The sequence below is a fragment of the Lissotriton helveticus genome, chromosome 6, assembly GCF_964261635.1.
Source record: "Lissotriton helveticus chromosome 6, aLisHel1.1, whole genome shotgun sequence".
Taxonomy (NCBI): domain Eukaryota; kingdom Metazoa; phylum Chordata; class Amphibia; order Caudata; family Salamandridae; genus Lissotriton; species Lissotriton helveticus.
In genome coordinates, this window is record NC_136067.1 from 1336858954 (window position 1) to 1336881265 (window position 22312).

The following is a 22312-nucleotide window of genomic DNA, read 5'->3' on the forward strand; positions in this document are numbered from 1 at the left end:
AAGCACTGGAAATGGAAGGGTACACGCGTACCTTAGAGGTCACAACTCCTCTGCAGACTGTAATTTATCTCAAAAAGACACACTGAGCAATTTGATAAAAATGAATTAGCAGATAACAGCAAGGTGTGCGGTGCGGACCGTTATTTATTCACAACCTGAGGCTGAACTTGTATTGCTAGTCTAAGCAATTAACACTGAGACACAATAGAGTATGGGGGTGCATGAAAGCCTCAGGCAGGGCTTTAAGTGGACCGGGTCTCTCGCAATCTTTTCTCCTTCTGTCCCTACTGGATTCCTACATTTGCTTCGTACTTTTATTTATACCCCTTCTTTCCCTCTTCGACCCTTACCCCTCCCCTATTCCTCTTGCCTGGTTCCCTTATTTACACAGACCCCCTCTCCATGATAGGACAGCCTCCGCCCCTCTCGGCCCCTATCCCTTTTCTCTAACCCTTCCTCCCCTCTCTCCTTCTATTTTCCAGTTCCTTGCTTATTTCTCACCAAATCTTCCCCCTCTTGCCTCCTCTTCTGTTTCCCTCCCACTCACACGGTCATTCTTTTCTCACTTCTTTCCTAATTCTTTCCCTGTATCTCCACCCTACCCTTCCCTCTCTCACGTCCTCAGTCCTTCCCTTCTCGCCTCCTTCTCTCTTTCTTACTCTCGTTTTCTCACACTTCTGTCTGCAGTCATCATGTCCCCCGGACCAGGAAGACTCCCCTTGTCTCCTTTACACTCTCCTTTCCTTCCCTCTTCATTCCATTGCTCTCCCCTTACATTCTTTTCGTCATTTTCTTTTACCCCAATCAGCCCCTCCTGCTTTACTTTTCATTTTCTCCCCTACCCTTCATTTCCCAACTTCTTACATCACCAACCTTCCACTCACCACTGTCCCAAACCTGTGTCTTATTCCGATCTCCATTTCACGCTCTCCATGCCATTATGTTTCACCCTCTTCAATTATCTCACTCCCCCATCATCTTCCTTGTTGCTGCTGGTGCTTTCTTTCCCTCTTCCATGACTTATCATCTCTTGTGCCCCCTCTCTTCCTTCTGCTCGCAGCAGCCTCTCCCTGAAGGCTGCCTATTTCTTTACTTTCTTTTTCTATTTAGAGTCCTCTTTGGTACATCCCATCTTGCCAGTCACCAGTCTTCTGTTCTTTTTTATTTATTTATTTATTTATGCATTTTTCTATAGCGCGGACTTTACCCGAAGGCGTCAGAGCGCTTCACATTAGGAACAGAGATGAAACATAATGAGAAACATTATAAAAGAACAGATTGCAAAAACATGCGTTACTTACACAAGGTAATAGTGACAATTGTGAGCAAACAAAATACATGAGGTAGTAAAAACTGTGAAATACATGAGGTAGTAAAGGTAGTATTCATTATTTTATCCCCCAAAGAGCGTGTGCCTCTGCAGACGGCACCGTTTTAAAAATCGTGTATTTCTGCAGCAGCATGGTGTTAATAGAAAGTCGGGTGGCTGGAACTTACTTCAAGTCAGTTTGCCACCCGCTTTCTTGGTCATGGGCTGTCTGTGCTCAGAGTCTCGACTGTCCTGGTGTCCGCTGCTGGAACCGCCGGTCACCGACTCCATGATGTGAGCACAAGACGGCGGCCTTGCAGCTGTGAGCAGGAGGCAGGTGCTTCAAGCTCCATAATAGAGGTGGCGCCCGCAGAGCCAGGCCGAGGCGCTTCCTGCTCCAAAAACCAACTTCCCCGCCTTTGGAAGCAGGACGTGACATCAACCCACCGTGCCAGACTAATGGATGTGTCATTGCACTGCCTTAATGTCAGGATTTTATTTAATGCATTAAAGCGCGGACTTTACCCGAAGGTGTCAGAGCGCTGTACAATAAAAAGGCCACCGCAACGGGGCACACCAGTGTCGCGCTGTTGCCACCCCCAAAACAGTGCCGCCTGGGGCGGACCGCCCCCCTCGCCCCCCCTAGCTACGCGGGTGAATCAAGGGTTTTGATGAGGCAAGGTGCAGGGGTAAGGACAGTTTCAAGACACCCACTATCCACTAACCCCTTCAGGAGGATCTAGTTGATTCTCATGTCACATACCCTAAATATATGCCAATAATGATTAAATCCATGGGTTTTACTTTTTTGCGTGGAAGACAATTTCAGGCCATGTGCCCTCACATGGCACCCTCCACACATCAAAGACTAAGAGTATGCTTGAAACTCCTAGTCAGGGATGATTTACTCTACCTGCTTTTAGTTCTTGTACTCTGCTACATCTTCATTCCTCTAAACGTTCTATCACTGAAGCAGTTCCAGAATTTATGGGTGCTGGGATTATCATGGGTTTTCTCGGGAAACAATTTAGAAACAGTTTGCTATGTCCATGATGTTGGGAACTCTTGGGTTCAAGTGTTGACGAACTCAACTTTGAATTGAAGTGGGATGAACATTAATATATTGTCTGAGGATATTTTTTTTGCAAACTTCCCCTCTGATATTGCTGTTCACCTCTAACTACTTTTCAACCATATCTCAGATTCTGCAAAGCAGTTGTTGTAGGGTGTCCTTTGATGTCAATTATGATTCCTCTAATTTGTTGTTAATCAACCTCAGCCTTAGCTGGACCACCTTCTCAATGTCATTGTAGCAAGTAGTCCTGTTGTCTGAAACTGGGTTATTGGATGAGGGTGTGGAAGCTGCACTCAGGCAACAACCACAATCTTTGTCATGGTGAATCCAAAAAGTCACTAACTTAATCAGTGCTTAACACTCTGGTAGCTTGGCACACAAAAGCAGTCAGACTTAACTTAGAGGCAAAGTGTAAAGTATTTTTGCAGCACAGAAAATAGCAATAAAGTGAAACTACCAAATCAGAAAAATCCCACGCCACTTTAGAAAAATAGGGTATCATTTTTTTTTAAAAATGATACCAGAATGACAAAAATCCTATCAGTAGAATCAGCGATATGCAATTTTAGAAATTTAGGTAGATAAAGCACCTAAATGTAGTGTATTGCATGTATAATAAAAACCTTTGCAATTTAGCGTACATAAGGTAGTGATATATACTCCGGACAATCAAACAGACATGCAATGAAATCAACACAGATATAAAAGATTAAAAACAATTTTGGCTTGAGCCTAAGCTATTCAAATGTCTAGTAAACTGCAAGTGCTTTTATTCAAGTGGTGTAATATACAAATGCAACTGTATTTGACAAAAACTATCAAAATATATTGTATGCACTTATTAAATAACATGCTATCAAACTATTCAATTAAAGGGTCTTATTGTTTGCTACAAGATTAGTACAGGTCTTTATGTATTTTTAGTCATGGTAGAGCAAGAGCTATAATAAAGTGCTGGTGCTGCTATAAAATTCATAATCTATACAGACATATAATAAGCACTTATAATCCCAAAATATGGGTCTGGTTGATAAAAGGGTATCATGTTCAGTGTGATATCAATATCAGAGGTATTGTAGATTGGGAAAAGAACTAGGGCTATAAAACGTGTAGCAGATGCTGATAAGATCATAAAATATAGATGGACTGCTTTGCCTCTGGCATTCTTTATCTCAGTGCATAATCTAACATTTTCTGAGGCCTGGGCCATGTGTGTGCCATGCTGCAGGAAGTGACACCGACAAATGGGTTATGGTTTTGGTGAAGGCCACAAGCAACTCTCGGGCCATGCCCGATTCCGGGAGTGACACAGTGGTTGTTGCATAGATTAGAGGCCGTATAGCTCTCTACATCCCTCTACATCCCTCCCATTCTTTTTAAAGTGTCAGCGTGAGCAAACTCATCAGCAAAGCACCAAACATAGAACATCTTTCAATCTAGGGCTGGATGCTGGGTTTGGCCAGAGACCATACTTCTGGCTCTAGGAGATGTTTCGCGACCCCCTTTTAGTTACAAGGCATCTTCTCTCCGGTGATGTTGCATGCCCATCTCCCTCCCTAGGGGAGATGTTGGGAGGAAGACATCAGGTGTCCCAGTGTTTTTGTTGGCTCCTTTGTCCATGTTCTCTTGTCTACCAGCTACTTCTTTGAACCAAAAAATATTTCTCATAACAGTGTGGTGACCTCTTTGAGCAGTCACCATAGTACCCTTAATCCTGATCACAGTCTAGGTAAAGGGTTCATAAGTAGTTCTGAATTTCCCACGAAGTTATTGATCTTTGATGATGACCATCACCCCTATTTGCAGTGAAGGTTTCAGCGCCCTCCAGCGGAAACTGGCTTTTTGGTTGGTTCACACATATTTGGCTTGGGTGCCCTCTATGTTCATGTCTGCCTGGCGCCACTCTGGGTCAGCTGGAAGGCAGTCTCAGGCAGGTTTCCTGAATAGGAGGTGAGCAGGGGTGCAATTGGCTATGCTCTATGGTGTCTGTTGGTATGCATTCAAGAATTGGTGGAGACATGCTTACACATCTTCCCCTTGGTCCACACTGATCCGAAAGGCCCAATTCTTAGTCCTCATGAATCTCTTCACTTCCCTGTTGGCTTGGGGCCACTGTGGGGTGATCTTCCAGTCTCTAATAGCAAGTGACGAGAGGTATTCCAGAAACTCGTGTCCCTGTAAGGGTGGGCGATTATTTGTCTTCACTTCATTCAGGAGTCCCGCATTCACAAAGGTCTTGTCCAGCATGGCTCTGACATTTGAAAAAGCTGTGGATGGTACCACGTATACTACAGGGAACTTGGTGAGGGAGCCCATCATTACCACAGCTACTTGGCCATCTGGGAAGCTCCTAAAATTTATGCTGATTTTCAACCATGGTTCCTGCCTCAGATCTTCAGTCAGCATTAGTCCAGGCAGAGGATCGACACTTGTTATGGCACAGGAGTGATAATTGAGCACAGCCTCATTCATGCGAGCATCCATCCATGGGAATCACACCTTGCTGCGAAGTTGAGCTTTTGTCTTCGTCTTCCTTGATGCCCCTGATACGTAAGATCGATCGATCACCCTGCTCCAAAAACCCTTGGGTATCACAATCAACTGACCTTGTAGCAAAATACCTTACAGACTTTCACTGATCTCAGTTCTAATCCTCCATAATTGCTGTCATGCCACTTGGTCTTCGAATGTCAGTGACCAAGTGCCATTGAAAACATTTTGCCACTGTCTCTGAGCCAATGCCTCTTTTTCTCAAATCAATTTTCCATCCTGCCGGGTCACCACGCTGAGGAGTTAACTCTCTTGGACAGGCACTGTGTATACCCATGCTAACAAATTATTCAGCCTTTTCTTCTTCAGTAATGACTGACCCGCCACCCTATGGTGCTTGGTGATGTGACAGGTGGTCAGCCGAGTTGATAGCAGTCTGGGCTGTATACAATTTCAAAAGCATATGCTTTTATTGTACTGCCTACCTCTGAATCCAGGAGGGTGCTATATGAGTCACACTTGTGAAGAGTGGTAGGAGGGGCTTGTCATCTTTAATTACTTTGAACTCCTGTCGCATAGGTACAAGTGGAAATGCTGGTATACCTATCTTATTTCCAGAGTTTCCTTCTCTATCTGTGCATAGCGCATTTCCGTGTCTGATAGTGCTCGGCTTGCATAAGCTACAGGCACCCACTCCATTTTGGTGCACTCCTGCATGAGTACCACACGTCACGCCTCCACTAGGTTGGCATCGATGATCAACTTTGTATTTCTTCATGGGTGGAATTATGTCATGGTGACTTTGTCCAGAATGTCATCCTGGAATGCCTGGAATGCGTTGTTGCCTTATGGCCCCACTCCTATGATATACCAGAGCACATGAAAATGTGTAGAAACTCTAAACCCCTGGCCAAGTTGGGAACGAATCTTCCATAGTATGTAGCCATACCAAGGAAACTGTGGGGATCTGTGGGGTTCAAGGTACCAGTACATTCTTGATGGCTATGGCTTTCCTTGGATCTACGCGGAGGCCCCTCTCTGGAGAAGATATATCCAAAGAATTGTATTGACTCCTGATAGAAGGGGCACATGTTCTTGTGAAGTGTCAGACCATTGTCTGATAGGCATTGGATGGTGTCCCTCAGACAAACATGATGCTCCTCCAGGCTGTCCGAGTGGATCAGTATGTCATTGCTAGAGTTGATGACTACAAGCAGCCCTGATAGTTTCTCTTTGATTGTATTCTGGAAGACCTCCCCCATGGAGGAGATGCTAGAATACACTTGTTTGTACAACGGAGTCCGACATGTGTGGAAAACTTTGTTATATATCGATTTTCCGGGGCAAGCTCTACCTGGTGATAATTAAGCCTGGGCGGAGCTCATGTAGCGTGGCTGTAGGGAACTCTACGGAGCGGTTAAAAAAAACTCCTCCATGCTCCGTAGAGTTCTGTGAGCAGGTGGAGTTGCTTGCTCACATGGTCTTTCTGCCTTATGGTAAAGTAGATTGTGTGTTCAGGGGAAAATATAGCGCGAACTGCACCATGGGTTGATCATGGCGCTGCCATCTTATTTTCTTCTCTCTGTTATAGTGCTGGGCCTACTTCAATCCTGCCTTAATCTTTTCAATCCTTCTTTCTCAAAATGTTTTTTCTGATCTTTTTCATTTATTATCTTTCCCTTTGTCTTCTTAAGTTTATATTTTGTGTTGTTTTCTACTTTTTGTGTGTTTTTTAGTGCGTTTTGAACTGTTTTTCTATAGTGCTTTCTATTTTTTTACTTCCTTTCTTCTTCTCTTCCTTTAATTTTCTATTTTCTACATTTTCTTTTCTGCCCCCCCGCCTCCCCCCCCAGTTTCATGGCAGAGAGTGTGGCCTGGACAAAGAAGAACTGCCTTCCTTGCAGAATAGGTGAAAGGTGAAAGAAAGGATGCCTGCCTGAGTGGGTAAAACTGTATGGGTGAAAGGAATCTTCCGGGGGGTTGATGGGTCAAATTCAAAGGCAAGCAAGGACGCATGGGTGGTTAAATGACAAATGTATGTTGGTGAAAGGTTTGTTGAGAATTATAGCCATGTTTGGATGGATGCTTGGATGGTATTCAATCATAGTTGAAGACTGGATGAAGAGAATGTAAAAGAAAATGAAACCATGCCAGAGTAGCAAAGCCAAGGGTGAAGAATAAAAATAATGCTAGAAGAACAATACAATGATAAATGGAAAAATCCCTGGTAAGAAGAATAAACAAAGAATGTTTTTTTCAAGGTTTTTGTTTCACAGGTTTGAGGTGTATTTCAGACTACCCCCCTTGACTCACAGTAGTTTGCATCCACATCTATACTGTGTATATACCAACCCGTCATCAATCACTTCCCTCTGACCCTGAGGCCCACTCCCTCCCTACCCATGTCATTTTGACAGTGTCAGCTATGGGCGGCCTATCGGCTACATGGTCACAATTAAGCCTGGGTGGTTAAATATGGTTAAAAAAGTTTGCGGGTTTTTGGCAACACTATTTTTGTGTGTGTTCAATAAATGCCTTTGTTGGATGTGTGTGGCGTGGTTGTTGTGTAATTTGCAAATCTTTTTTAGTCCTGTGTTTTTTTGTTTTTGCATTGTTGCATTTAAGCTCTGCTGATTAGCATGCATCCTTTGTCTGCTCATATGGAGCCTGCTTGAGTTCCTAGTTTTACAGGACTCCTGATTGTTGTGAGTGACCATATGGCTGGTGGCCATTTTGTGGTGGTGCTTAGTGTGCTGCTTTTGCCATAGGCCTGCATGTCTTTCCTTTGTTTCTCATGGCTTACTTTTTCTTGTTGTTGCGGCCTGGCAATGTGGCTGGCGGCCATTTTGTTCAGTCAGCCATTGTGCTTTTGCCATAGGTCTGCATTGTCTGTCTTCTCTTTCTTGTTGTTGTGGCCAGGCCATGTGGCTGGCGGCCATTTTGTGAATGCAGTCAGTGTGCTTCTGTATTAGGCCTGTAAGCCTTCTTTGTGATTCCCATGCCTTGTTGTTGAGTTGCATGCAGTTCTTTCTTCTTTTACCCTGCAAAAAATGCATCACAGTTGACTACATTTTCTAATACATTTGCAATATTATTTATTTGAATTGACTCACTATGTGGCCTAGTTTGCCAATGGGTTTTCCAACCAATAGGCCCAGAGCTACTTGTGGGTGCATGTGGCAAAGGTTTATGTGGTGTCTGTTGGATTTAAACATCATTTAGGGTATGGATGGCATTGGATTGAATATCATAAGGCATTGTTTTTTGTATGATTTAATTAAATACCTTTGCTGGATGTGTGTGGTGTGGTTCTTGTGTAACTTACAACACTTTTTTTTAGTGTGGTGGTTTTTCATGTTTGCATTGTTGCATTAAAGCTGTGTTGTTTAGCAAGCCTCCTTTGTCTGGCCATATGGAGCCTTCTTGAGTTCATTGTTTTACAGGCCTCTTGCTTGTTGTGACTGTGAGTGACCATGTGGCTGGTGGCCATTTTGCAGTGGTAGTACTAGTTAGTGTGCTGCTTTTGCCATAGGCCTGCATGTCTTTCCTTTGTTCCTCTTGGCTTACTGATTCCATCCCCATTGCCAGCTGCAGCTCCATGAGTGCTTCATCCCACGTGATGCACAATGCCAAACAGGCTCCATTACATTTGTATTTTTTTTTGTTCTTCTGCTTTCCTATCCTTCCTGACTGTACACCATGAAAGCCCTTGTTGTCAAAGTCTCACGAATGGCTACACTCATGTTATGTTTTTTTTAATAACTAAACTGAGTTAATAACATTTTATAATATTAATAATAACACTAACAAGTTTGATCACACACTAAGTTATATATTAATATATTTGTTTGTTTGTACTAGTAGGAATTGAACCACAACAGCAAATGCAACGTTTCACTGATGTTCTTCTGGCTTCTTTGCTTTTAGGTGCACAAAACCGACTGAAGATGAGGAGTCATCATCACCCGTTGTACTGCCAGACAGAAGTCCTGCTGCGCACAGTGTCACATAAAGGGTGACCACATACAGACATCTCTTCAACTTGTGCCACTGCATGCTGCTGACATCTGAAGAAGATGGCCCCAAACAAAGGTATCAGGTCCTCTAGTACCAAGAAAGTTGCCAGTGAGAAGTAGGAACTGCTACTTACCAAGACTGGCATGCACATCCACAGTTTGACTTGATCGATGCCCCGCCCTCCGTGGAGGAAGCTGCTCGGCTGAGTCTGGGCTCGAGTGTAATGGCGATATGTATGCTGAACGCCGAGCGCTGCTGCTGAGAAAAACGGAAAGAAACGTTTCTTTTGCCTCGAAGTGTGGCTGAAATCCCCTTGAGCAAGCTGATGAACTGGGTCCTCTGAGTAGACAAATGCTCCATCAATGCAGAGGCTGGCTGTAAAAGTAAACTGACGAGCTGGGTCTTCAGACTAAAGGAAGGTAAACTCAGTGACTATCCTATCACATGGACTAAATTACTCAACCACTCTCCCGGGCCTTGGAAATGAAGCTGCTTCGGTAATGCAGGGGGTTTAGGGATTGCTGGGTTACCTGTAAAAAGTAAGATACACAAGCCGGTTTTATAGTACACATGCAGACAAAAAAAAACGGCAAAGCGTAGACTGCAGAGTCTGTTTGTGCACAACAGGTAGTTGATTGGATGTCTCTCCGATTCTGGGGGCAAAACTTACCTTCAGCTTCCACGATCCCTGCTACTGCTGCTGGTCTCCCCCTGCCGCCGCACGCCTCCTGACATCTCAGCGCGGCCAAAGTTAGGGGGGGACTTCGCATCCCAGGAGTCTCAGCGGCAGGAAGCCGCTCCTGCCCATTCTGCGCCCGGAGGCACTTAAGATCGTAGGAGAGCCCCTGCGCGTGTGCGTCGCCGGGCTATGCCCGGGCAAAGGGCGGGCTATCCGTGGCCATTAGGGCCAGAAGAGGCCTGGCCGGGCCACACTATTAACATTGGACTATCAGCATAAACTCACAGGAGGGTCAGTAGGAAGGTGGTTCAGAACATAATGAGTCCCTCTTATTGTTACCAGAGTCTCCTAATATTCAAGAGATACCAGAATCCCCGCTAATAAGGAATAAAACAACTGTTTTAACAAGGGGACACAAAACTAAACAGACAAATGGAAGTAGCTCTGTTGCCCAGGGGAAAAAAAGAAAGGGTCAGATAATCAAGAAGCCTCGCAAACAATATATACATAAACCCCAGGCTAAGAAAGGCACACAAGAAAACATTGACTCAAGATCAGATTTAATTACTGAGAACCATGATTCCCCTTCAACGAATATACCATCTACACAGCTTACACCCATTATGCAGCAGAGTATGGAGGAACACTTTTGGACTATTTTGGAAGTACTGATGAATGCCCATTTAGAACCCATTTTGAGAAAATTAGTTAACATCGAAACCCGGTTATCTTGTATAGAAACTCAAAAATTAAATATTAATACTCCACAGGTTGAACCGAGGTCTGGGTTAAATAAACAATTAGGTAAGAATAGAAGTAGGGGGACTGTCTCATTAGATTGTTCAGGGCAAGGTACGAAGGAGCTAGGGATCCTCACGAATAAGAGCAAACCACCGGGAGCAGGAAATACCCAAAACAAAGGTAGTCGGGGATGGCTTACAGCCATTGAACGTACCCCACGTCAGTTGCATGTGGATAGATCAGATTCCATCTTAAATTTACCACCTCAGGCATCACCTTATATCGTTGTTTTGGCAAACGTATGCCTACTACCATCAAGGGAGGGTGAAGACTGGCCGTCCCTCAGAAATAAATCACTGCACCTTATTAATGCCAAGACAGGAATAGATAGCAATGTTTTGTTCCCTGAACCTATTATGGCACGAAGGGTCAGATGGGTTGGACCAAGTAAGAAATCATCCGAGGGGGACTGCATAGTTCTAACCTTTAGGAGTCTAGGGCTAGTGAGAGCCATATTTGACCGAATGTCCTGTGAGATTATGGAGAAATCAAAAGTTATGATTGTACCGTTGGGATTCTTTTATCACCCCCCTACATGGCAATCCAATCTAGCAGAATGTCAAAATAAAGCAAAACAGCAACCAGAGTGCCCACCATGGTATCAGGTAAATCGCTTTGGCCCTCTGAGCTCTTTATCTGAGGTTGATTGACTTCAAGTAGGGACCCCAATGCGACAAGATGTTAAAGACATGAGTGTACCCTTACTAATTAATGAGGACATAAAGGAATGCATATTATCTATTGATCCTGTGGGGGAAGATGAAGTTCTACAGTTGTCCCATAACACGCAGGCATTGACTTTGGACATTGATGATACACAGGAAATAGAAGATGCTAACCACATGGGGGAAGGGATTAGTATAGGAGGAGAAAGTAAACATCCAGAAATAACAAGTAAACAATTGGATAGGAGTGCCTTCCGCCTAATCTCGTGGAATGTAGCGGGCATCTCACGCAGACTGCGGGATGAGGCTTGGATGGAATATATAAAAACATTTGAGATCATCTGGATGGATACCAATCATTTACTGTTCATGCTGAACCTTCTCTGGCAGGGAGGGCTAAAGGTGGGGTAATGACTTCTATATCGTTAAAATATAATTCATTGAAAACACACAAACTAGTGGTTTCCCCATGGTATCAACTGATCCTGATCACAAATTTGTTCCCAGTTCCCTTGCTTCTAATTAACTGGTATTATAACATCTTTGACACTCATATTACATCTGTTATTGACAGCCTATAGGTCGAAATAGCTAAAGTATCTGAAAATTTTTCACCCCTGTGTATTACGTGGCTAGGGGATTTTAATTGCTCCCTATGCCATCAAAGTGGGACCAAGGTTTGTGGTTTACTTGATACAAATGAGCAACCCCTGGGACATTTTAAGCATACCACACAGGGAGATGCTTTGAATAACATTATTGTGATAAATGACCTTTGCATGTTAGATATGGAGACTAGCACCGCATTGGTGCCGATACCAACCTTCCAAGGGACTGGGGGTAAAATGAGTGTAATCGATTTTGTATTGGTCTCTAGTAGGTATATTCACCTTATTGATGATTTTAGAATAGTTGCAAATCCTTTTAGCGATCATAATCCCCTTGTTTTAATGCTGAGTTCTGATGCTGATGCAGATAAGAAGCAGTCTTCTGAACAACCAATGAAATACAGTCAAAATCAAGGCCTTAGAGTAAAATGGGACAGGGTTGATCCCAAAAAGCTGGAGGAAACAATCTTCAGGGTTAATTCTTTGCAAATAGATACCTGTCCAACAAGTACCTGCGAGCCTGAACTGATAGTCCAGAATTTCGAGGTGCTATGCGGGAGTGTGGCCACATACCTTCTTAAATCAACTGGGAAGGGTGATACTAGGGAGCATAAATGGTTTGATGTTGAATGCTCCGCGGCACAAACATTATTGAAGAAGGCACTTCACCAGGTACCTCGGGATAAGGAAATGGTAAAAAAGGCAAGAAGAATTTATAAGGATGCGATTGATAAACGAAAATTGGAACTAAAAAAGCAAGCTTGGGACGACCTCGATAAAGCCTCTGATTTGAGTGACAGCAGATTGTTTTGGGAGGTAATAAACCGCCCGTTCCTTAGTAATGAAAAAAGAAGCATGATTGCCCATATAACCGGGGATACTTCGGACACCCATTACGCTAGAATTTTTAACCCAAAGGATGCATCTTTGGCAAATAAAGGTGAGGATGAAAGGGATTTTAATCTTGAAACGGCACAACAACTTAGCCTCTCACTTTCTTTGGATGAAGTTGAAGAGGCACTAAGAAAAGTCCTTTCATCATCACTACTATTAGGAAAAATGTTGTGACTTTAGACAATGGGTGCACTTGGAACATGTCTAGATTAACAAAATGTTCCGGGTTTAATAGTCATTCCAATAGTAGTCCTGTGCCTATTGACAATTCCAGTCATTCCTGCACTTCTCCTAGCCAAAGTCAAAATTGTACTCTTGACAATTCAAGTCTGGTTCCTAGGATGAGACAAGTTCCCAGGAAATTCAAAGATTATGTTCTGTATTAATGATCTGGTACAGTTCTTTGTCTGTAATTGTATTCTACTGTATTAAGTTGTTTTTTCCTTTGTTACAATTCCTTTCAAGTTGTTTTGAAGCTGTTTTTTTGTTCTTGATCTCATTTATCTCTTCTTTTATATTGGTAAGGGGATGTGTTATGGTTACTGTCTCTTTAATAGAACACTGTATGTTCTACATCATTGATGGAGTGTTCACTTTCTGATACTATGTCAGTTGCTGAAGATTGCTGTTGATGGTTGGATCAATAAACCTGCTCTTCCAACTAAACCTACATTAAGAGCTTTTATCAAAAAGGTATCCCCCTAAAGGCACCAGGTCCCGATGCTGTACCACTGGATCTTTTTAAAAATAACTTTGATGTATGGGCACCATTGCTCCTTAATGTTTTTAAGGCAATTGTGGTCGGGCGCATCCCTTCATCGTGGAAAGAGGCAGTAGTCGTACCAATTTTTAAAAAAGGTGACAAAAGTGACCTTGCTGTTACAGGCCAATTTCTTTAATAGATGCTTCCTGTAAATTAATGGGGGGAGTAATATTGGCCCGTTTGGAGACTTGGGCGGATTCTTCTGGCCTTATGGTAGATTCACAGTACGGGTTTAGAAAGGGCAGGGGGACAACGGAGCAATGTCTCAACTTGGCCCTGGTCATGGGCAAGTACATGAAGGCCAGGGGTGTTCCCATACACTTGGCCTTCATGGACTTGTCCAGTGCCTTTGACACTGTGTGTAAGGAGAAATTGTGGTTGCTAATGGAGGCCATGGGGTTTGAGGAACCCTTGGTCACCCTGTTGCGCAGATTACATGCTGCTACTTCGGTGGCCATCAGATATGGCCCGGGGGGTGAAAAGACAAGGCCTATTCCATCAACTGAAGGTGTCCATCAGGGCTGTATTTTGGCCCCCATCTTGTTTTTAGTTTATACAAATGGTTTAGAAATTTTTTCATAGGGAAAATGTTCAGACTTCCCTAAAATAAATGGCAAACAAGTACCTTTATTGTCATATGCTGACGATACTGTGTTAATGACTTTAACTGCAAACAGTATGCAAGTATGTTTGAATGCTTTTAATGAGTTTATGCAGGATCTAGACCTTAAGGTCAATTTTACAAAACCCTTCGCAATGGTCTGTGGTCCAAGAGGGACCAAAACTCGTAGGTTTGGTGTAGATAATTTGACTATTGAAAAGGTCCCGAATTTTAATTTTCTTGGGAAATCTCTTAAACAAAAGCCTGAGTTGGGACCCGCTAATAATGTCACGAGTACAAAAGACCACGAGATCAATAGAGGCCCTTTTTCGTTTTACAAACAAATTAGGACAAAAACCAATTGCCGAATTAAAAACATTGTACAAATCAAAATGTTTGCCCGTTGCGACTTACGGAGCAGGGGTATGTGGATACCATAAATGTGCTCAACTCCAAGTTATGGAGATCAAGTTTTTAAAATGTCTTTTATCTGTTCCACTAGTTCTCCAAATATTTTTTGCCACACTGAGTTGGGTAGAGAATTAGTAAGTGATACTATCCATGTGTCCCCATTACTCCTATGGGGAAAAATTTGGTCCTCTGAGGATTTGCAGCTTTCAAAAGAAATCCTAACAGATTGTGTAAAGTTGGATCACACTATGCAGATCCCATGGTTGTCTTATGTAAGGGAAACTCTTTATGAAATTGACCTTGGAAACTTTTATGATAACCCAGGTTCTATTAATTCAGACACAAAGATGGTAATTAAGAATGCATACCGTAACATCTTGGGATTGTCAAAAAATGTGGAAAAACAACTATATCAGGGAGCAAAATTACAGCACCAATTTTACTTACATTACATACACAATGTTTATGTAACGAGATTTCCATTAAATGCACTGCACTTTTTAGTTGCTTTCCCGAAGCAAGGGGGTTGGTGTGAGGCTTCCCCCATGCCCAAGTGATAATGAAGCTCAACAATGCACTCTGCACTTTGTACTTTTCTGCACCCTTAATAAAACCCCAAGAAACAGATTTATTAAATCCATTTTAAAGGAAATCCGACCTTGTAACTTTAAAGAAGGTTATGAGCATCTAAGATCATTACACACTGCTGCCATTTGCAGTGCTATGCTTAGCTTCATTAGATTGGCACTTTCAATTAGGAACCCTTATTGAAATTATAATTTCTGTTTTGATACCTTGTGTTTTAAATTGAAGGAAATTGAAACTCATGAAACTGATAGTATATCAATTTATAGGAAATTTTTTAAATGATTCTATTAGCTGACATAATATGGAAACATGCAATTAAAGTGTGTTAAATAAAGTTGGATAGTGTGACAGGCTACCCAATTTATACATATTATAATATAAAAAAGCATATTGCACTTTATACCTGTTAGTTTGTGTTTTTAGCTGTTTTTTTCGAAAGGTATTTTATTTTTTTTTGGTCTCTTTAGCCGCCAGGATATGCAAATATGTAACTAAAGTGTGTCAAATTAAGTTGGATAGTGTAAGAGGCTAACCAACCTGTGTGCAAGATGTTATAATTTAAAAATGCACAGTGCACTTTTAGATGTTTTTAATGAAGTATGGCTTTTCTGATAGAACAAAATGCCTATTAATAATGTGCTTATGATTTCTTGTATGATATGTGTCTGAACCTTTGGATTTGAAAAACCATTTGTAAATTTGTTTTGTAAATTTTTTTTTTAAATTGTATACTTTTATGATTCTGTTGAATCGAATAAAGTTATTTATGATGATGATGAATATGACTGGCATGCTGCCCAAGATGTTTTTTGGGAAATAAAAAACTGTGCCTACAGCAGCGGTGTCAGGGGAGCAAGCTGGGAGCAGCAACCCCGCATCAGTGGACCCATCCCTTAAACCTGGGCCCAAGCCCATAGCTGTTGCAGAGGCAGCCTGTCTAATCACAACAACGCCGACGTGCAGTGATGTTGAAATTGACTTATCGTTATCGCAAAGTAGTACCCAATCAACGCAGGAATTGTAAACTCAGATAAGTGAACAATCACAGCCACACCAACAGCCACAACCACCACCCACAATAGTAGTTGTTGCTCCCGAAGTAAGGGCAGTTCAGGAGATAGAGCTTCCCGCAGAGGAAGATGAGCAACCCGCTCTTTCAAAAGATCCATTGTCTTCCAGATCCCCAGCAAGGAAAAGGAGGGTTAGTCCATCCAGTTCTTCTGCAAGCCCCCCTTCTGAAGATCTAGATGCTAATTGGATGCCACCACATCAGTCTGTGAGTGAGACACGCCACGAGAGAAGGCTAGGGAAAAGAAGGTTCCAGAAAGCCTTAGAATTATGGAGGTAGATGTAGAAGAGGAGGATGATGATGAGCCAGTCATCATGAACATTAGTCCTGCCCAGTGGAAACCGACATTATTACCCCATCCCAAATTGCTGTGAGGGATGTGGCACGGATACCACCAACACAGATAATACCAGCACCACCTGCTGCTTCCATATTTGCATTTACAAAGGCCCAGCAGCGACCTACATCCAACACAACCATCTCAGTCAAAGTAGGCACTGCATCTGCAGAGAGTCAACCTCCATCACGCCCTCCTTCCAGTTCATCCAGCATTGCAAATGGTACCTCCAGCAGCACCAGAAAGTTCACCTCCCAAGTTTGGGATTTCTTTTCGGTTAGCAGTAAGGAGGAGAACGTTGCTATATGCTCCATTTGTGGATAAGGTGTTAGTCAGGGTAAGCTTGGTACAAACTATGGTACCAGGGGCCAAGCAATTCATCTGAAAAAACACCACTTGATCCAGTGGGAGGCGCACCTTAAAGGCCAAAAAACTGCACCCATTGCTGTTGGTGGTGATGAAGAAGTAGAAGATACAGTCGCGGTGGAAGGTAAACAAGAGGGAGACATTTTCTCTGGAACACATAGTAGCCCTGTCCCAAGCAGTGCAGTGGTACCGCCCACATCCTCATCAGTCTCAGCAACATCTCAGTGGCAGAAGAGTAAGAGTCAGGCTGAGACACTAAGGTAAGAGAGTGATGCAACAAAAATATGTGAAGCGTTGAGCCTAACAATATCTGGCGCCAAGTAGTCACCTGCATCAGTGGCAACAGAAAAGAAAAAAAATTCAGCCTACCATTCTCAGCATGGATAGGTTGGTGGGGCAGTACGAACGCAACCACCCAACAGCACACTTGTACAATGCAGTGGCTAAAATGTTAGAGCTGGACCTCCTCCCTTTTTCCTTTGTAGAAGGGGTGTGTTTTCTTGAATTTGTGACAGCCATGTGCACAAAATGGAAGGTTCCCAGCCGGTCCTATTTTGCCAGAGTTGCTGTTCCAGCACTACATCACGACTTGCTGGAATTGCTTGGACAAGCTTTACAGCAGAGTGCTGTTCACACTAACCTCCTGACAACAGACATGTTGACCTGTTACCAAGCCACTAATTGCATGTGCATCACTGCACACTGGATCTCTTATGTGGGGGTTACAGAAAAGATATCTGCAGGTGTTAACACTGCTAAGATTTTTAATGTCACTCAGAAACATGTATCTGTAGCCATGTTCGCCATGGAGAAATCTCATACTGCTGCAAATATTTTGGAAGAGTTTAACGGCAAGGTCTTTGAATGGCTGCACCCAAGAGGGCTTAACATTAGTTTTGTTGCCATGGACAATGGCAATAATATATTTAGGGGTAAGTCCAAAGGTGGCTATTTCAAGGTCCTGTGTTTGGCATACTGCATTAAAATTATTGTTCAAGACTTTCTGAAAAAAGAATACAGAGTCAGCAACTTACTGACCACCGGCAGCAGAATCTGCACACATTTAAGCCATTCTTTTAAAGCCCGCAATCAGCTGAGGATCATTCAACATGAGCATTGACTGCCAGTTAAAGCACTCATACAGGAGGTGCCAACACGTTGGACCTCAACGTATTACATGCTTGAACGTCTGTTTGAGCAGTACAGACCAATCAATGAATATGTCATGCAAAGAGGGGATGCTACCATGAGAGGCATGACCATTGAGATGGACCAATGGTGCTAGTTAAATGCCTGACAGAAATGGTACTGGCTTTTGAACTCTTCACATGTGAAGTCAGCAAGTAGGACTATACTATGGGCCAAGCTATCCCATTGTTGCACATGCTACAGGAACAGTTGAAGGGGGTATCTGCAATGTATGCCACAGTACAAAGCAGTGCTGAACACTAACACATTGATTCCTTTTTCAGAAGCGGATGTTGCCAAGTACAAAACGTGGATAGCTGCGGAAGCCAGTCAATTAGGAAAAGAACGGGGGGCAATTAAAGGCCCGCTACTCCATGCCACAACAAGAACTGCAGGGCACCCGGCGTTAAGTTCAATTTCAGAGCCTGAGGGCAGTGCGTATGGCTCACAGCAGCCAAAACCGCCAACAACACCAAGAACAACATCAACAGCAACAAGAACAAAAGCATCAGCCCCACCAAAATCAGCACAGGAATGTTTTCTACAGCAAAGGCTTGTTAGGTCCAGTGCTGAAACTAAGGCAAAAGAGGCCTAGCACAGCGGAGCACCTCTGAGCATTGAGCGGATGGCCCCGGCCTCTCTGGATGACCCAACACAGGTCTACACTGATCAAAACCCCTTGCTGAATTAGTATGGGAAAAGGTGCCAATGGCCAGTGCTCAGCATGCTGGTGATAAACTATCTAGCTTGCCCTGTCGTTTTTGTCCATGTAGTGTATAATAATAATAATAATAATAGTATTATTCAATATACACACAAAAAAGTGACTCAAGTCAATGTTTCCCTTCTTGTTGTGTATTAACAAAATTGTACTTCTACTGCAGGCCAATCCATTGCATTTTTGAATATGGAATCTATTCTGGACTCACTCAGTACACTACAGAGCTGGACACCATGATGATGATGACCATACAATACTCATCGCAGTCAGTCAGTAGGATCAGAGATGATTGATGGAATAACTCGGGGTGTTTCATGAAGCGGCCTCAAAGGTAAACAAGTCAACAACAACCACAGCAGGCCTTCATGTCTGTGTAGTGGTGGAGGCGAGTATAGTAATGGTATGACTGACAGTGGTGCATTGATTTAGTTACTTAATTTGGAAAATTCAATGTTGCTGTATATGTGTGCTCTGTCCGGCTCAAAATCTAAGCTAAGTGGAGGTTGGGTGGGCGCTGTGGGCCTGCTCTATCCTGTTGCTGTTATAGGTTAGTGCTGGAAACAGAGTAGTAGACATGATTTAGCCATGCCACCTCTGAAAGTGTTCTTCCTGCACTCCTCCGTAATTTATGCATTTTATTCTCCTTGATTTTTCAATATCTCTTTTGTTTTTCCACCTACACTTCCAGGCCGGCCTTTTCCCTGTGCTATACTGGGAAAAACAACTGACACTTACCTTGCCAATTGCCATCTGCCAGGCAGGCAGTGGCACCCAAGATTGATGGACGGAGTGTCCATGGAAGGGAGGACCAAGAGGAATGCTGAGCTGCAACTCCCCAATTTCACCATGATAACATACAGTAACTTAGTATCATTCATCATCTTTTAATTAATTTGGTTCTGTTTTTTCTCTTCAATCATTACGACTTTGTGTTGTTTATTATATTTGATCTTTGCTTATAATTGAGCCCCACAGCTATTTTTTAATTTTCTCTGCTAGCTTTAAAAGGAAGCCCTGTACAACAGAACATACAATGTATGTAATTTGGTTCTCGCTGAGGGCAGACAGGCAAGGCAATTGAAAAGGAATAATAATATACTGTTGCCCTGTACTACTAGTCTTGTACTACTTATTAACCATCAAGTCATCATCATGCATGCATTTCCTTTTTCTCCCTAAACAGATTGAGAATGGTCATCTACCAAGATTGTGTGTTGTCCATGTATAGTGTTTGTCGTTGTTAAACATTTCCCTCAAATCCCCTTCCCAGCCATACATCAAACCCTAACCCTCTACCCCCGGGCTGTGTGATTTGTATTGAGGTGTGACTAAATTAAATTTACACCAATAATTGATCGCACACTTGCTGGGGCGAATGTGGTGAAAGCAACACTAGCTCAAGGCAGGGTGAGGATCTTCTTCTTCCGCTCTAAGTATATATATATATATATATATATATATATATATATATATATATATATATATATACATAAAGCCACCCCGGGGCTTTATGAAATTAATTGTGGGGCCCCCCCAGCCAGCCCCGGGGACCGCCACACCCTGGGGCTTCAACAATACATGGGTGGAGGGCTCAAAGGACCCTTCAAGCACCGGGGACCGCCACCCCCAGGTATTTAAGAATATATTTGCGGGGGCTCACGGCCTCCCCGCAGCCCCGGGGACCACCACCCCCCGGGGCTTCTGTTTTATTTTAAAATAAAATGTAAAAAACCTGTTTGGTGGTTCAAACCCTGCCACACGCCCCGGGGAACGCCACCTCCCTGGGGCTCTAAATATTACAAAAGGGCCGCGCGGCCCCCCTCTTGGACCCCTGTCATGGCCTGGGGACCACCACCCACCAGGGCTGGCTTCTGCAGTGTCCCGGGGTGCTCCAGCCCTGCCGTAGCAAACTGCTTTGGTTTTTGGCAGAGGGAGCAGGAAACCTGCTCTCTCTTCCAAAAAACTAAGAAAATTACTTTTCCACATGGGGAGCTGCATCTTAGCAGCGCCCCATGTGGAAAAGCAATGCCGGCTCCCAAAGGACGCAGGGAGCTGGCGGGACCGTGGGGGGATTGGGGTCCCTCCGCGGTCCCCAATGCAGAGGGCCAGTCCCGGGAGATGGGGTCCCCGGGGCTAGAAGTGGCCCCTCCTCAAAATTAAAAAAAAAAGGCCGGCCCCGGGGGTTGGGGTCCCCGGGGCCCTAATTGGCCTGAGGAGGGGGCAACACAGCCCCCTCCAAAATAATTAAAAAAACAAAAGACCATGCCCCGGGGGATGGGGTCCCCGGGGCCGATTAGGGCCTCGGGAGGGGGGCCATGTGGCTCCCTTCCAAAATAAATAAAAATAAGGGGGCAGGCCCTGGGTGATGGGGTCCCCAGGGCCAAAAAACTAGAAAAAGAAGGTGGCCACACAGCCCCCCTTCTTAAAAAAATGAATAAAAAAGAGATCGGCATCGCGGCAGAGGCCCCGCCCCCTCCTTGCAGCACTCTGCAAACACGCCCCTTGGCGCGTATGCAGATGGAGAACTAATTTCCCTTAAATACTGGAGGTCTCTGGGGGCCAAATAGCCCACAAGTAACCTCCACTATGCGCCAGGGAGCTGCATTGCAGAGAGGTGTTCTGAGGCCACGCCCTTTTTTACACCTCTCTGCAACGCAGCTCTGTGGCGCTTAATGGAAGTACCTGGTGGGCTAGTTGTACCCCAGGGACCCTCAGGATTCAAGGGGAGTTAATCCCCCAACTTGAAATGCACCACGGGGCGCGTTTGCACAGTGGTGAAGGGAGGGGACGTGCCCTGGGTTGACATGTGTACAAACATACCCTGTGGCGCGGTTTAAGTTGGGGAATTAATTCCTCTTCAATCCCGAGGGTCCCTGGGGGCCAACTAGCCCACCAGGTACCTCCAGTAAGCACCAAGGAGCAGCGTTGCGGAGTGTTATGAAAAGGGGCATGGCCTCTGAACACCTCTCTGCAACGCAGCCCTCTGTCGCATAGTGGAGATACCTGGTGGGCTAGTTGGCCCCCAGGAACCCCCAGAATTGAAGAGGAATTAATTCCCCAACTTAAAATGTGCCCCAGGGCGTGTTTGCAGACATGTCATCTCAGGCCCGCCCACTTCCTTCACCATTGTGCAAACGTGCCCCCTGGCGAGTTGTAAGTTTGGGAATTAATTCCTCTTCAACACTAAGGGTCCCTGAGGGCCAACTAGCCCATTTCTAGAGCAAAGCTTTTAAGCATAGGACTAGCACAGTGCTTTTTTGACTTATACTGGGTGCTCCCTTGTGTCTGGACAAATCTATACCTCTCTGAAGAGCTCTAATTAGAGCGAAACACTGTGTTAGGGGTTACTTTTATTCATTTCAGGTTGACTTAATTGGTATTTTGCCAATTCAAAGCTGTAATACAGTGCCTGGAGTGGTAAATGGCTTTTGTCATTTTACAGCTCGGCAAGGACAGCACTGTGTTAGTCCTATGTTTAAAGACTTTGCTGTAAAAATGGCAAAAGACTTTGACCATTTCTATCTCGGCGTGGATAGCACTGTGCTAATCCTATGCCTAAAAACTTTGATAGAAAAGCAGACATTTGAGGTGAGCAGATCTAGAGTGTCGCAGGTGTTTAGAGTGCTCTATACAGGAGCTGCTTTCCACCTAAACTTGAAAACTACCCAGAGTTCTCTGGTTCTTTTTTGCATAATTTATTCATCACTCTATGCCTGAAAGGGTATTTTTT